At 46.2% G+C, this 17,682-nt stretch overlaps 1 long non-coding RNA gene across 1 annotated transcript; it reads right to left on the reverse strand.

Moving 5' to 3' along the window:
- Positions 1-442: 442 nt before the first annotated feature.
- LOC119392022 (uncharacterized) lies at positions 443-6,728 on the reverse strand. Its single transcript, XR_007415949.1, has 3 exons — positions 6,661-6,728; positions 2,595-2,704; positions 443-487 (listed from the first exon to the last, which is right to left on the reverse strand). It is a non-coding gene; the product is annotated as an uncharacterized LOC119392022 (long non-coding RNA).
- Positions 6,729-17,682: the final 10,954 nt, after the last annotated feature.

The raw sequence follows: 17,682 nt of genomic DNA on the forward strand, positions 1-17,682 counted from the left end.
ACGAGGACCCTCGGAATCGAGAAGGCGGTGAAGTGTACCAGGATCCGTCTTCGCACTCGAAGGATTCGTATGCGATACGTGACCATGCGAAAAGTCCTGGGTCACGCTCTCGCGAGACGCTGCGTGGGCCGCAAGTTATCTGAGAAAAGATGGGTAGTCGGTTAAACACAGTGACATACAAAAATGAGCTCCGCAAAAACAAGAGGGTGCAGAACACTCGTAATGCGCAGATACGCGCTACGTAATGACATGATTCCTCGGCGTCTGCCGAACGTCATCGGCAGACGCGGTGGCAAGAACACGGCAAGCGCTCGTATCGAACCCCTGCTGCTGTTCTTGGTACTAAACGACGCTCTCCGTAGTTGCATTCATTGTACGTTAGAAGACGTTTCACACAAGAGTAACAGACACCTTACACGATGAAGCATTATGGACAAGGACGTAAAAACATGCTTGTGCTTACTTATTACCGTTGTGAACGGCGCGACTGTGAGGAGAGAAGACGGCAGGCTATTAAACATTTAATTATGGAAATTCAGTAATGTCTTTGTTAACTAGGTACGAAAGGCGAATGCGTAAAATTTTGTAAATATACGTGTCAGGCGCATTAACGCGAACACTGGGCGAGATACGTGATCGTCGGTGGCAATCGTCTGCGCACGCATTTTGATACGGCCGACACCTATCTCCATCAAGCCGTTATATTCTGTTAGGTCAAGGCAAAGAGTTCTGCGGTACTGAGTGCGTTTGCACAGCTTTCATTTCTCCTTCACTTGGTTTTTAGATTTCCTTTATGTTAGAAGTTACCTATTGCGACGCCACCTGTCATTAATAAGCAGAGCATTCAAGGACACAAGTCGTGTGTCCTTCGCCCAGCGCTATTCTCTAAGACTGGGGTCTCAAGCTCACCTCGGCTTGCCGGCCGCAGTCACGAAATTTATTCCCGCAAGCGCCGGGACAATGAATATTGGAACAGAGAGGAGGTGGGGGTGGGGAGGGGGGCTGAGTTTTAATTTGAAAGAAGCCATTTCCTTTATTTTCTCTCATATATGGGTCATTTCTGAAAGATTTGACGACAGGCTTCGAGAAACAAACCGATACCGATCTGCAGAATGACTAAAATCTAGACGCCGATTCTGAAACATAGATCTTTTCTTTTATTCCACGGTTATGTTTCAACATATGGTGACGGTGTGGAGTTGCCTCACTAAAAAAATGCTCGAGATCAGTCACGTCTGCGTAGCCGAACCAAACAAAGCCTTATTAATCGCAATAGGCGAGAAAATAATGCAAGTACCATTCAGCAATGTTGAACGCTCATGAACGTACTTATTAAGAAATAAAAGTAACAAGGGACGAAGACAGTCATGTGCTGGCCAGGCCGCGTGTTTGAGACCCCTGTCCTAAGATCATGCACGAACAAGCCCAAATTTCGTCTGTGTCATAAGCGAGTCGTGATTCGCAAGCGACTCTTCAGCTAGAAATGCTTCATAATTCTGGGGGCACTGTGGGAAGAATAATCTGAGCTACTTTAGAATTGGCAAGCTGCTTCAGGATAATCGTAAATGAGTTCATAGCTGTCAAGAACGAACAATTCGTCATAAATTAGCAGCCGTACTATCAAAATAAATTAATTAGGGCACACATTTGACGCGTCACGCGCATAATTACGTTCACCATGTCCAAGTTAATGAAGGTGGTAATTCAGACACGAGAATCACGACTGTAGTAATAGTTTCCAGTGGGGAATTTCGTAATGGTTCGCGTTATGAGCAACGAACGTATGGTTATGCAACGCCTTCAAAATATTGTTGCGCATGCGATGTTGACACCGATCTGCCCACCATTATTTTCAGTAGGAAGCCTCAATCACATTGAAGTAATTGACCGAGTAACAGCCATTCTTCCTAACTACATGCAGACCACGCAGAGATGCAGAGGCGGCAATGGCCTAATATCATCCCAAGCTGCAAGATCACTGGAACTTTCCATACCCCATATGGATAGCACGCAGAAGTCAGCAATGCGGATGTACAGCCAAACCCGACTATATCGAACTTGTATATCTCGAATTGTCCTTTATATTAGACTAATCTCGAACACGACGACGCATTAACAACAATGCATGGGACAATATAAGTCTGCGTCAAACAAAAATAGCGAACATCGGACAGCGTGAAACGACCCAAGAAATTAAAATCTCACAAGGGGTTCGCTTTTCCTCACGGAAGGAGTCTTTTCCAGCATGGACTTCGGAGAGCGAGTGAGTGATTAGGAGAGCGCCTCACGGAGCGAGTAGACACTGCCGCTTGCCATCGAGTGATTTGTCCCACGAACCCGTCCCGACATATAACCGCCACCCCACAACTACGAGACCGGGGAAAAAATAAAAACTACAAATATATTATCGGCGTACAGCCGCGATGCCGGCTTCCTCGCATTATCCTAAAGCGACGCCGGAAATTCAATCGGTGCACCGAAAATACGGCAAATTCTTTAAAAGTTCTACATCGAATTTTGGAATATATCAAACTAATTCCTGTTTTCTTTTTTTTCGCAAGTTCGGTATATGCGGGTTCCACCGTATTACTTACAGTCCTCGGAGAGCAGCGTGAAGAGTATGCCGAACAGTGTGAGGCTGATCAGCAAGAGCAGGGTGCTCATCGCGATCACGATGAAGCGTTCCCGGGTCTTGTCGATTACGCTGTCAAGAAAAAAGACATGCGTTTATCAACTTGGAGTGCCACTTTGTGTACAATATTTTACCGCTCAACTATTCAAAAGGACGTACATTGGACATTCCCATTGGAATAGGTTGCTTATCAAGCTCTCTAGAATGACTGCCCGGAAGTCGCAATAGCTGTGTTCCTACTACGAGTTAGCGAACGCAATCAAATTAAGATATGTATATATATACCGTGCGTATATAGCCACGAGTCGCTTACGATGTACTCGCCGCAGTATCTTAGTAAGTGAAGCGTTGCGCTGGTAAGCTGGAAGATGCGGGTTCGCCCTGCCACAGCGGCCGCATTAGAAGGAGGCGGATTACACGAAAACCCTATCTGTGAGATTTAATTGAAGGTTAAATAAAACCAGGCTGCCGAAATTGGGGGTTCCGCACTACGGTGTCCCTCGATCGCATGGCGGTGCTGGAACCTAAATCTCCATAAATTATTATTTATGACGCAGTCTTCTCTGACAGTTCTTGCCGACTGAGCCACTAGCACCCAGCTGTCACTAACGGCTTTTGGTCGATATCGTCTTACATTCAGTAAAAACATTCAGTACTTCTTCAGAACCAGCTGCCCACACACGCGATTATGTTGCCAACAGAACAAGCTGCTGTTATAAATTTTCAGATTCCTACTTTTTTTTATGAATTTTTATGAATGAAGAATTTTCGTGTATAGAACATATGTGTCACTTGATACACCAAGTGAGGCCACTGGGAATTTGCTTAGCCAAGCTTGAGATTACGGTGACGCACCCGAAATAGTAATCACTTTTTTTTTTCACCGCGCATATATTTCAACCACCTAGCCGAGCTGTCTACGTTGATGGCTTAAAACTGCCGAGAGGACACGTACACTACCGCCACAGCCACAGTTAAGGAGCCATGCGACAGAACACACGGCTGTTGTCTCAGGAAATATCGTAAGCAGTGTCTCACATGACAGAAGACTCTCCAAGCTTCAGTGTTAGTATTGCGCGTAAACGGATTTCGCCGCGTATCCAACGCCCATCAGAGTCAGTTTACTTGATGAACGACCGACAGCAAGATGCATCGACTTGTTCCGCATGAGTTGGTGAATGTAGTAGAACGAATTGAATAAGAAAGAATATTAGTTATTCAATAAATCAATATTTATATAAAAACTCCTAAATACATATAGTTCACGCGAACAAGAAAAATACCGAAGTTGGCAGTGCACTCCAGTGCGTGTAAGATTGCGCGTGACATACGTGCATAACTAAGGAACACTGAAATACGCACAGTGTAAATTTTAAGCAAGACTATGGCGAAATTACAGCGAGCTTTTGATGTAAAGATTGGTGGTGGCTGCACCTGCGCAAGTGCATCTTTTCTTAGTGTCTTGAACTAACACTTATGTGTGGCGTCTTTGCACATATACCTGAATACATTTTTGAATATACACAGTGACACACTGGCACAAACTGTCGTCCCTGAAGTCCTTGCTATATTAATGCAAGAGAAAACTAAAGATACTTCTCGTACTCACCTATTCATTAGGTTGTACGATATGTTCTCAGTGATTTATATTTCCCTATAGTGTATAAACATTTACGAGTCTCTCGATTCTCCTTGTACGGTGCAATGCGCCAATAAATAATGCAATGAAAAGTGGCAAAACGCAATAATGGCATTACTTGTCCTTTTTACAAGACATGATTTTAAATACAAGCGTCTGAAGCGTAACCCAGCGGCTGACATATGCTCGTATTTTTTTTTGTTTTTCTTTTTGCTTTCTTTATAACCATAAATGAGGCAAGTTGATAACAATAGGAGCAGGCACGGGCGCGCTCTTGGAAAGAGTCACTATTATTTATAGTTAGAAACTTAATTAGGCTAATGTTGCTAACTACAGTTACTAGTACTGTTGTAACATGTAACAAGCATTTATAGTAACCGATAGTAACTAGGACAACCTTTTTTCCGACAGCGTTCTTGTTATTGGTGCGTTTCTTTGGCCAGGATCTTCAAGAAGTATTATGGAACAGAGCATAAACTGGGACACTTCGCATGCACTGGCGGCGAGTAGTGCTGCTGTCTCGCATAACCTAGTCATATAAGTCGGTGCATTTTGTGACCGAGCGAGCGCTATATTATAGAATGCACCAACGCTAGATCAGGACACTACTGCCACGATTTCGCTCCTCCTAATTTTTACCTTTTCCTTCCTGCACGTCTGTGCACACGCTTAACGCGAAGTCTTCTGCCACTGCCATAAATATTGCTAAAGATAACGTACTCACAATAATGAACATGCCATACTCACGTCGTCTCTCGCGTAACGCCAGCGACGTTCCTCCTGCATAAAAAAAAAAGATATTGCATGATATAATGAGCGTACCAGATAAACGAATACCTGGTACATCCGCCTAGAACGTTTTTCAGTTCGACTCGTTACAACGTACCATCCCGTAGATAAGGACTGAAATTTTTTATCCCTCTTCTTGTACAGCATTAACTTCTTGAACGATTTCTTTCCTACTTTATAGCGAGATGCTGTGTTTTCTGTATCGCTGCTCGAGCGAACCTGCTTCCTGAATCTAAGTATACTTTCTGCGCACATTAGAAGACTTAGGCGCGACGATTGAAAAATTAATACACATTTCTTTATAGGTGGACTTACACGTACCAGAAAACGTTGCCGAAGTGAAAGCCACTGGAAAATTTTTTACAAGGTACTGCACTGTTTCTAATTTTCCAGCCTGTTAAGTGCGGGGTAATGGGTTTTAGCGTAGCAACCGTTTCTTAATCAGCAAGATAAAGTACCAGCATGATTAATGTCGCTCAATATAACTGAGCGCTATACTTGGCGTCGACAATGTTATTACGCTTGTCCCTTAATATGCATGTGACTGGCCTTATACCATATTATCTAAATAAGTCCGACAGGCTTGGTATGGACATGTTTCACAAAATTGTGCCAGGTGAGGTGGCCACAAACATTTTCTCATCACTGGAGACTCGTTACGAAGATAAAGAACACGTATCTTGGCACAACTTTATAATATGATGTGTACTACTAACTCTAGCGTTATTGATACCCGCCGAAGCCTTGCTCTGCAAGGGTCCCGGTGGACGCGCTTCGATAGCGCTAAAGAGCAAAACCACTCACGCCTTAACAAGATGTGCGAGTGAAAGAAACCTGCACAGCCAAAATTAAACTGGCCTCACCGGCCAAGGCGTGCTTCCTGGATTTAGTAATTTATAAAATATGTTTCCAACCTTCTGGAATCAGTGTCGCGTCAATTTTGGAGCTCGGTTCTTTTTAGCAGCACGCTAAATGGAATATGCCACTTAATGTTTTTCACAAACACCCAAGCGCGGGTCGCGCCGTGCATCGAAACCGCCCCCAGCAACCAAACGGCGGAGCCTGCTGCAACGGCGCAAATAAAGCTGGACTGTCTTCCTTGACATAAATTTTGCTGTAAGTGCATTAAGTCAAAAACGAAGGGGCACGCATAACTGTTGGGAAACGCAGTGCACGATTAAAAGCCGTCCGATTTCCCTTCCAGTTTATTGGCGTGTGCTGTAATGTTTGAAATATTTCTCCGAAGAGTGAAGTTTCATGTAGAATGAGGTTCTGGCATGGCTGCCATTTTTTCGTTGCTTTATTTTTTTTTAGTTCACGCCGCCCGAATAGCTGCGTTCAGCCAAACAATAAACCGAACTGGTCCGCTGTGCGCGACAAAAAATTTACTGCAATAAGAGGAAATGAAGAAATAGTAGAAACTTCAAACAGGATCGACGTAAATATGCAATGGTTTGTTTTACGAAAGGAACTCAGCATAACATCGACTTATTGAACCTCGGGCCATTCATCATACTCTATTTTCAACTGCACAGGAAGGCGCCTGTTCGCTGCAAACGGGACTACGCGAAGAAGTGGAAAGCCTTGTAAGAACACTCACGTGTATGCGCTGGGGCTGACGGTATCGCTGGCGGCTTCGCCAGAGGAGAAGGTCGGGAACCTGACCACCTGGCCGGCGGCCATGGTCACGGTGTTGTCGCCTCTTCTTCCCAATCAGGTCGGCCCTGCGCAAGTAAAATAAAAACGGCAGAACTCAGCAGCATGAACACTGCGAGTATATGTGCAGTGAGGCACCTGTTAACGCAGGATACGCGACGATCAGGCATGCATGGTTGAGATGGTTTCCTGAAGGACGCTGCTTGACTGAAGAACGATTTCATTAAGGCCGAAAACCGGGTTCGCCCATACTGCTCGCGCTATCTACAGCCGAGCTACTGCCCGCTCTCGAAGTACCACGTGCACCAGGAGAGCGCGCAATACTTAACTGTAAACTGCAAATGACAGGGAAGAGCAGCAGTTTCGTCACATCGGCTGAAGTATTATCCGTTTTCACCGGTATTTAACAGCTACCGAGCCTGCACTTTTCAGGTCTAGTTATTTGTACAGTCGCACCTCGTTATAACGAACACTGACATAGCAAATTATGGCCTATAGCGAACTAAAGGGTCTGTCCGTAACGTAACGGGACTGGGTCTAGCAAAAATATAGTGCAGCTTACACTAAGCAGAGCTGGTGGGCACCCAGCTGGCCCTGGCTTGGCTAGGATTTTACCCTCTCACCTCTGTTTCCCACATCTTTCTACACTGTACTATATACATGGCTATGCTGGCTTTCTTCTTTAAATGCGAAGCATTAATATTATCTGGGGTTTAACTTACATATATATGGTCCTCAGCGCGTACGCAGGAAAATGTATTGCCATCCCTCGCTAGAGCACTACACTGGCTCGGACCTAACCGAAAACACAGGCCCGGAGCGGCCCGTGAGCCCGTGGATCGGGCCTGGTAATGCAGTTTTCACGACCCGCTCGGGCTTAGGGTCGGCCCGGTTTGAGGTGGCGGGCTCCGGTCGGGCCGGGCTTGGACTTTGCTTAGTTCTTGAAGGGACACTAAAGCGAAACACTGAATTGGTTTAAATTCATAAAGTGTACTCTGAGAACAATAATGTCATTAATTTCACCGTCATACGTTTATTTATAGAGGAGAAAATAGTCAAACATCCATTTTTAAATTTCGCGCCGAAACCTCCGCGCGTGATGGCACAGATTTGTCACATTCTGGGGACATTGGCACAACGGAATTTCCTGAAACTTGGTATGCTAAGTCTAAGGCACCCTCAAAGGTCAATGTACTTCATTTTTACCGATTCGGAACTACGTAGGCCCTAGTAGACGCCGTCAAATTCTATGATGTCACGGCGTTTGGTGCGCGAATTTCAAGGTGTCGTCGCTACCACCATTTTTCCTTTTCCGCGTTTTGTCACTTGAGTTTTGTCGCGGCGAGCGTGGTGAATTGTTAGAGTAACTTTGTGATAACAGAACAATTTTGTCGCGGGATCGAATCCCGGCTGCGGCGGCCGCATTTTCGGTGGAGGCGATAAAGCTTGAGGCCCGTGTACTTAGATTTAGGTTCGCGTTAAAATCCCAGGAGGTCCAAATTTCCGGAGCCCTCCACTACGGCGTCCCCCATAATCATATCGCAGTTTTCGGACGTGAAACCCCAGCAGTTGTTATATTATGGGTTCAAACCTGAAAAAGGACTCGCGCATATTAGTGCGGAAGAAATCTTGGAGCACGCTCAAGCATTGCCTTCGGCAGTGGAACGCGATAGCGTTACTGGGCCCTGTTCGCATCGCTTTCTTATTCGCTTGCCATACTTGGCTTGTCGGTGGACAGCACAACAGTGCCGTGAGGAATGGAAAGTCTGTGCGCGTGTCACACTGGCCGTTGTATACTCCCCTAAGGCGCCTGCTGCAAATACATTTGCAAAGTATTCACCACGCTGTGACACACCATTTCGCTAGGTAACAAGGTACCGCCCATACGCATCTGTATATGGGCATTATGTCGCTGCATACTTTCTTCATTATACGGCGGATGATGATAATGAATTGAGGCTGAGGCTTTTGTGGTGGGTGGGCAGCTTCGAACCAGCAACTATTTCCTGGTGTTGCAGCTGTTCCGATTCCACGCTTCTGCCGCGCAATATTACATCATTTAAGGTGACTCGTCGCCCGACATGACGCCTGTATACACTCCGTTCCATACATCAGGTGCACCGCTGCGGAAGCTCTGCAAGAAGTCCGGTCAGCAAAATGTGCAAGTCCGCGCCTCTTGCGCTTGACCTCCACGATTAGTTCCGGCTGCGCGCTTTGGAGGCCACGACACGAGAATAAAGAGACCTTAATCGACCCAGAAGAACATATTGACATAAGTATAAATTACGAGGTTCGTTTGTTTCTAAGGTACGAAGCACCTTCATTTGTTACTCAGCCTAAATACCGTGCGTCCATCACTACCCGGCAGCTACTAGACAGTTTTAATTTCACGTACGTAGGGACTTCTCATACGCAAACGTGAAACGTACACGTACGTTACGTGCACGACATCTGAAACGCTTTTAGCTACACGTACGCGACGCGCGGTGAGAGCTACCACGTAGCTCCATCTTCTGAGAATCATGAATACTGCGGTAGCTTGTTCGAGCGCCCGCGCGAGCAGACAGCAGAAGGGCAAGGTTCTCCCGAAGAAGCGAGAGAGCTGGCCGACGCCTTTAAGTGCGCCCGTCGCGCTCCTAGCGCCATCTCGCTGGTAATGAAGAAACGCTTATAAGCGCCTCCGTCTCTGAGGACTGCAAACGGTAAAGGGTGTGTACGTAACGCTCGCCGTTATCTACCTGAGGGATGTACGCTTTGTGGAGTAGTGCTTAGCGCACCGCGCTGCGCATTGAGAGGTCGCTGGTTCGATTCCGCGCTTCGGAAGCATTTTTCTGATTTATTTCTTTTTTGGATATTGATGTATATATACATACTTATACATATACGCAGCATGACGGCGGCGACGGCGACGGCAAAAATCAGCCGAGACTGTCGACATAATTGCTATCGCAATAAAACGAAAGTTTCCATATGGGTGGTGACTTCATTCGACTATTTCTTGTAGTAGATGGTTCGTGTAGTAGATGGTTCGAACCCATCTACTACAAGGAGTCTCGCTATAGCTTCTATAGCTTTGCACCTGATGTATGAAATGGAGACTGGTAGAACTGCCACGAAGTATATCTGGGTTCGATTCCGGCTTGAACCCGGCTTTTATTCCTTACATCCATCGGAATGTTTCGCTAACGGACGACCCCGCCGGACTCCGAAACAGCATTTTCTCTGACACTGGCTCTTTAACACTAACGCGTTAAAAGACGGCATGAAAGCCATTCGTTCCCGTCGGCCTCATAAAACGGCCAATCAACATGAGCTAACATTCGCCGAGGCAGGATGGTGGATCTAGAGAAATGTAATAGTTTATTAGCACACATCCATATTGCAGAACTTGAAGTGCTCAATTGGCGTACTATCCTCAGGGCGTCCCAATATTCCGCTGCAAGATTTCAACAGAAAAAAATGGCGCTACGCTAAGCGAACTTAGTAGGTATTGCCACACCCGCAGCGGCAGCCGTGCACCCAGCAAGTTGTCAGGCATTGCTTCTGCGTCAGTTTAGCGTGGAAACGTGGAAGTTGGTCATCCATTGCAGAACAAATAACGGGCGAAATGAAGAGGTCCAATAAAGACTCGCCTAGAAAGGCCAGCTCTTTGTGTACGTGAAGTCTTTCTTGTTCGCGTTTACTTCGCACTGTATTTGTTTTGCTATGGCAAATTAAAACCATTTATGTTACCACAGAGATACAGGTCGACGTGAAGCGAATACCAGCAGCACAGCGACACGCCGCTTCCATAGCTTCGCCATCTAGCTACGCAACGCCGCGGCGCGAAAACTGCCTACGCTATATGAAGCTCTACGATTGTGTTACGCTGGAGATTCACGACTAGTAGAAAATAATTCGAGGACTTTGCTACGACCTCACGAGCCTGGTAGCGATTACGGCGCAGCTACAGAGTAAGCAACTGAAGCTTTTGTGTTATCTCTTCATCTACGGCAGTGCAAGGCCATTACCCTACGCATTGATAGGGGGCGCTTCAGAACCACGTCAACGCATAGCGAGTCGCTTGGGGATTTGCCAGCTCACCTGTGAGAACGACGGGCGAAGCAGTACTCAGGCGGCGTCGTGGGCGTTTTGTCCAGCTGCGGAGCGCACGGGGCAGCGTGGCCGCACATCGGGGCTTCGCAACGTCAGAATGCCGGACCGCGCAGACCGTGGCCCGTGGTGCGTGCCGCGCGTGGGCGGTCCTTTCTTCTTCTACCGCCTTGTGGATGATGATGGTGGTTATGATTATGATTAATAATAATTCTTTTATGGAGGTCACCCACTGAGGGGGATCGGCAACCGACAGAACTTCGACTCGCTGGCCTCGCTACATTGTCTAGCAGAGAAAAAGTGCACAGATTAAAGTTCTTGTATTTGTTGTTACAATGTAGCGTCAAGCTAAGTCCCACGTCATTTGTCACATATAACTCTTCCGGACACGCGACACAAACATAGATTCACCTGAGGGGAATTTTATTCTACTAACAATTCATTTCCCTTCTCATTTTTTTTCCTCAAGCAGTTAGAGACTGGAATTCCTTAGATGAATTCATTGTTGCTCAGCCTGCGATAGAACTGTTCACAGAACTCGTGGAAGGAGCTGTTTGATGCGGGCGCGTGATGCTCTGCTGATTGTATTTTAAGTGCGAAGCATTTCTTAGCGAACCCAAGGCACTTTCAGCGTTTCTACCTGCGTATCTATCTATCCATCTATCTATCTAGCCGCCTAGGTGTGGGTGCTCTCGTGATCGCCTTCTTAACTTAGTGTATACCAAAATTGGCATAGGAGGGTAAGAGGGCTTGACGAATATGTCTGTCAGGTCATGATATTAATAACGTGAAAACCCTGCCACGTACGTCGTCAAATCATTTCCTCCAGACACGTGTGGCACATACCCGTATACCACGGGCCGTGGTATACGGGTATGCGCCACAGGTAGCTAATTGACAGTTTATATCCACCGAGGAACGGCGAGAACAGACATCGGTAATTTAAATGCGAGAGCGTTAAGAAAAACCGACGCCGGCAGCGTTGACCCGATCAATGCAAGTAATAAAAATTTGGATCCCAGCAGGAATCGAACCCAAGCATTCTGTGTGACCATCATGTATTCTACCGCAGAGGTACGCCAGGCCTGTAAACTGCTTTCGAAAAATACCCTATGCAGGCGTAATATCGGTGCAACGTCAATAGTGGCTCTGATGCTGGCTATCTAATTTTATAGCAAGCCAATAAACACTACATATGTGCTCCTACGATACATGGGTCATGTCAGGTTAACAACTGTGGTTCCAGTGTTGGTTCCGCTCATATAGAAGACTAATAAACATTACATTTTTGTTCCTATTATTCACCCCGTAACGCTTGGCTCAAAGCCAAAAAATGCAGCATGCCTGACTGCTTCGCATAAAAGCGATTCCCACAAGGCGTGGGATCTGCCGAATTTTTTTTTGCGATAGCAATTACATCCATACTCTCGGCAGAATTTTGCCGTCGCTGTCATGTTCCGGATATGTACACGTATGTATATATATAAAAAAGGCACAAAGAAAAATATAGCAGAAGAAAAAACTCTGAAGCACCCGACCAGGGATTCAAACCAGTGACCCCTCGCTCCACATCGCGCTCTATTAGACAACTCAACCACACGCCATGCATGCGCCTGCGAAATAACGGCGAGCAATATACGTATATGCACCATTTACCGCTGGTGGTACGTAGATCTCGGAGAAGCTTGGGCATGTTTTCTATCACGTAGCTCTCCTACATTTTATTTCAATTTGAAAGCTGCCCTGGATACGCGCACGACAATGTGGCCCCTTTCTGTACCCATCAGTGATGTGGAACGAAAAAAATTACAGCATATCCACGGGTGAATGATGAAGATCTTGGGCGAAGCCCCTGAAGCAATCATGGTCTCGGGATCGGCTTCTCGTTGAGCACGTTTCGCAGCGGCTTCCTTGGCGCGCACCGTACCGGGATCCGCCTGGCTGCCGCCAAGCGAGCGCCCGCCGCTGCGCATCGTCCATGCTCCACCAACGATCCGACACGTACGGCGACGATCCAGGAGAATGAGAGAGGCGCTCGCTTTCCGCGCATCCCCGCGCAGCCCGCGCAGCAGCCAATCGGAGAGCAGCGGCACTTCTATAGCCATCTAGTGTCGATTCACACAAGCGCCATATTGCACACAATTCTATTGGACCAACGCCATCTAGGAAATGAGACGAGAAATGGTGATGACGACACAGATTGTGTACAGCGCCATCTAGAATATCGTCCCTGAACTGCAGTTTCTATGTACTTGTATGAGACAGCGCCATCTGCCGTTTACGCCGGACAGAGATACTGCCGTTTACGCCGGACAACGGAGACGTGACAAGGTTAGACTAAGAGGAGCTACGCCCCTAAAAGAAAAAAACACCGGGTACACCTAGAGTTACTGTATATGCTACCTTTAGGCAGCAGAGTTGCACATCTGTCTTCCAAACGCCGCTAGCAACCATGCATTGCGGAGAAGCTGACGCTCGGGCCAATTTTTGTATTTATTGACGCCGCCGCTGCAGCGAGCTGAATTAACACTAGTCATCGACAGCCAATGTTTATCGCCGGCCTGCGACACACCCGACAGGTTAATCGGCGACACGGTAGGCATGTCGTCTGCAAAAACGGAGTTCGACTTCACAGCATAGCTGTGGTTGCTAGCCGGACCTATGCGCAACTCTGCTACCTAAAGGTAGCATATACAGTAAGTCTAGGTACACCTTGAGTCAGACGCCTCCCTGTGGCAGGAGACGCAGAGGGGTCACTCCACGCGCGGCAGTTTAAACGAAAAAAGAAATATCTAAGAGCGTCCCATTCTCCATTGTCGACACTTGCAGTGCGTTGCTCAAGTACAAAGACGTAACAACTGTGACAGTTGTTAGTTCACGTTTGTCCTGTGTATAGTTGTGCGTTATTTTTGGGCGCCCTTCTTTGTGCTTCAGCGGCGTGCTGCAAGTATCGAGCTGCTTGTCGTTCCTCTTGTGACATTCCACTTTCTTGCTATCGCATTCATCGCTTCGCCTTTGCGGCGAGACTGTGACGTTTTTATTTTCTCTTGCTGTTGCTGTAGTCTGCTTGTAAGGAATTATTATCTGCATGTAAATGTTGAAAATTATTGTCTAGATATGGGTCATTCCATGCCAAATCACCCAGCGTTTTTCAGACCATCACAAATATGATTGAAAAAATTTCGACGTTTTTCTTGAAGTTCAAAACTCGTTCTGCTCCTTTATTTCTGTTGCCAAAAATTTTCCCGCCTGTTTGTGAGAGTCTGTAGTTGTGCGCCGACTGAACTAAAGGGAATCAAACAACAATTTTTTTCAGAGGACGTTTATGGCATGCACTGTAAGTGATGTACCTGTAAAAATAATGACTTATTTATGTATATGGCTTCTTCGAGGGCTTTTCGCACGAGCAAAATTGAATAAAGTTACAAAGTTTGACTTTTTTTTTTTCAGGAACAAGGCAAACTCAAAGGGTAGAAATTAACTATATACTGGAAGCCTGTTCGACATACTAAAAAAGAAAAATAATTTAGTCGCTGAAGGTGTAGCAAATCGTCTCAAAAAATTGCGAATTTCACTTTTTTCTAGAAAAGCTCTGTATTCACCGTCAAAAAACTTGCCTTGGTGGTCGGACTAAAAATATGCACGATACTTCATTTGAAATCTCTGTGTCCTAGCTGAACATAGACGAAGTTACAAAAGGGTATTATTTTTTTAACTTGAGAAATATTTTTTTGAAATTTTTTATCTCCACCAGCTTTTCGCCGACGTAACTCAAGTGGCATGAAGCACTTGCAAAGGCAATCTTCAGCCCATGCCCATTGACCTGGATGCAGACGTCAAACATAGTGCTGTCTACAAAGTAATGAAAAAGGAAATGGGGTTGCTTTATAGACAGCAATAAGAGATCAGATTGCCGTGTCAGACACAGATGATCACCGACAAGTCCACGGTCGAGAGAACATCAATCATTAGAAATGTACCCATACAAATACGCATGTCACAGGCGCACCTTCGAGGACGACGAGTTTTTTTTTGTTTTTTTTTTGTTTGTATTTTTTTTTTGGGGGGGGGGGTCACACCTTCAACGACAACGACACTTGTGCGGCGAGATTCTTTTCGTGACGGGTAAAGCGAAGCCGTTAACCGGGACAGCCCATAGTCGAGTGCGTATGGTAGTCTAAGCGTTCCCAATTTGCTCTAATCACAGGCTTCGCTTGAAAAGGTCAATCAGTGTCTCTGTGTAGAATGTCACACGTTTCGACGGTTGAGTTGCTGACCACATTACACACCATGCCAAGAAAAGTGCCTGCTTATAGCGGCAAGATTTTAAGCTAATAATATTTGGGATTTCGACAGGAGTTATGTCCATGTTCTTTTACAGCGAAAGCTGTTATGAGATCATTTCACCGGCCGTTTTTGGTGCCGTAGTTGTCCGCCGCCGCCGCCGCCGCCGCCGCCGCCGCCGCCGCCGCCGCCGCTGCCGCCGCCGCCGCCGGTGTCCGTAACCAGTATCGCTCGAAATAAGAAAAAAAAAACTAAATAAGAAAAAAATTCCAGGATGGAACGAGGTTCGAACCTGGGCCCTCTGCGTGGGAGCCCAGTATTCAACCTCTGAGCCATGCCGGTGCTTGAAACTGCTTTGCAAAAAAGGTCCTATACAGGCTTCATGTCGGGAACGAACCACATTAGCATATGCAATATAGCGTGGTAAAAGAGTAGAATAAGCACCAAGCGTCGCACAACGCGAATTCTGTAACCAGGCGTCACACAATGCGAATTGCGCAACTAGTAGGTTGTTGAATGCTTCCAACCCATTACAAAGAGCTCTGCCATAATTCTTCATCGTCATCACGCACAGCATCAACAAAGTGCGCATAATGCCTTACATGCGTTTAGCAGGTACCACGGCTGTCTGTAGAATAACGAAAAATGGCACAGTGCCTACTGCCCTACTTCTCAAAAATTACAATGATTTATAGCGTAGTGGGTTCCTCGCAAGTGCACTTCTGTTGGTTGCCAAGGAAGCCGATAAGGCTCCCATGATCCATTTCCTCAGGGTCTCAATAAAATCAATTCTCTCTCTCTCTCGCTCTACGTTTCTCCGGTTAACGTATGTTATAAAGCGTGGTGGGACAGTTAAATAACGACCGGGCGTCACACAATATGCATTACGTAACTAGTGGGTTGTTTAGAGCTTCCAACCCATTACAAAGGGCGCAACCATAATTATTCATCGTCATCAACCGCCGCATCAACAAACTGCACATAATCGCTTACATATGGTACCTCGCTTCTCCGCAGAACAACGAATAATGTCGTGCTGGGTGCTTTCCAACTTCCCAAAAATTACACATCGTGGCGTAGTGGGTACGTTGCTAATGTACCTGTATTAGTAGCCACAGGAGAGTTTATAACGGGCTCTAGAAATGCCGCTCTTCCAGCTTTCGCTGAGACTGTGCTGCGCTTTCCGCGCAGGCCTGGCGTTTTTTTTAACCGACGTAATTCAGAAGCCTTCAAGGGTATTCTCTAAAATCTTCAATTGCCTTTTTGATGGTTGGCGCAAAACATTGCAAATGCGTTTACTTGCTTGTACTGCGAGTTACTTGCTTTTCTGGGTGCAGCTTCTCCCGATAACGAGTCACGCTCTTAATGATTTCGTTACTGCATTCTTACTGTCACAACCACGTGACAGCATTTTTAAAATGTTGTTTTCCCCCCACACTACACTCAAACATGCTAATTGGCTACGGTCATCGTTTTTTTTGTTTTTGTTTTTTAGTTCTCTATTTTTGGTGCCGACAGCGACACCACGTGCTGTGGTGTGATCAACAGTCGAGTATGGAGAAAAGAAGCCTGACGCTGCCGCTGCGTACAGCATCCCAAGAAGCCCGCTGAGTGTGACATGAAAAAAAAAAGACCAACATAAGGGCCAAGGCGGACTAGACGCTTCCCACCCCACTTGAGTACGCTCAGCTGCGTATGAAAATTTTATGGCGCTATTTCCACAGATAACGAATATTCTCGCGTATAACCGACTCCTACATATAACCTGGCATCCCCAACTGCAAACCGCCGAAAAATACAAAATTAAATAGAAACACTGCCTATTGTCATGATGGCGTCTTCCTTCCTTACTGTGAGCAGTGCCGGGAAGCCAACTTGCGCACTGAACTTCGCACCGAAACTACAATAATTTCATTAAAATTTCTCTATCGAATTGTCCGATATATCGAACTAATTCCCTTTTTTTGCGAGTTCGATATGTACGGGTTTCACTGTACTACGTTCTTGATGTCACACTTTCGTCTCAAGTTCTGAGTTGCACGCTGACTTGACGCGTATTTCTTGCGCACTTGCACGCCCGCTAGTGTCCATTGTCTAAATGTTCAAGAAAAAAAGAATTGTCTTGTGCCATATCTCACTATTTATTGCAGCGCAACTTAGCTGTACGGCCCAGTCGTCCTCGTGTCAACTTAGAAGGCCGTTGCTCCCATAAAGATAAACGGCGGCGTGCCGGCCCGTATACGCACGGCGCTGCCACAGTCGCAGCCTGCAAACGCAACACTGTGCTGTGCTGTACGCGTCCACTATTCAATAACGCAATGTATTTGAGCAGGTGCGAGAAATTCAGCGAGATGCATATTCGGGACTAAGTAGCACTTTGTGAAAATGGTTAGCAAATAATAAAAAAAATTCATGTGTTTAGCTAAGAGTATCTTAATGGGGGTAATTCAGAGACCTATGTCTCCTTGCAGGCCTCAGATGCCCCTGTGGGTTTCAAAGACAAATGCTGGAAGTTTGTAATACGAGCCAAATTACCTGAGCCCCCTTAGCGTCGGTTATGCAAGTCCACTACAGCTGACAGACGCACCGA

This window comes from Rhipicephalus sanguineus, chromosome 4, assembly GCF_013339695.2.
Source record: "Rhipicephalus sanguineus isolate Rsan-2018 chromosome 4, BIME_Rsan_1.4, whole genome shotgun sequence".
NCBI lineage: Eukaryota > Metazoa > Arthropoda > Arachnida > Ixodida > Ixodidae > Rhipicephalus > Rhipicephalus sanguineus.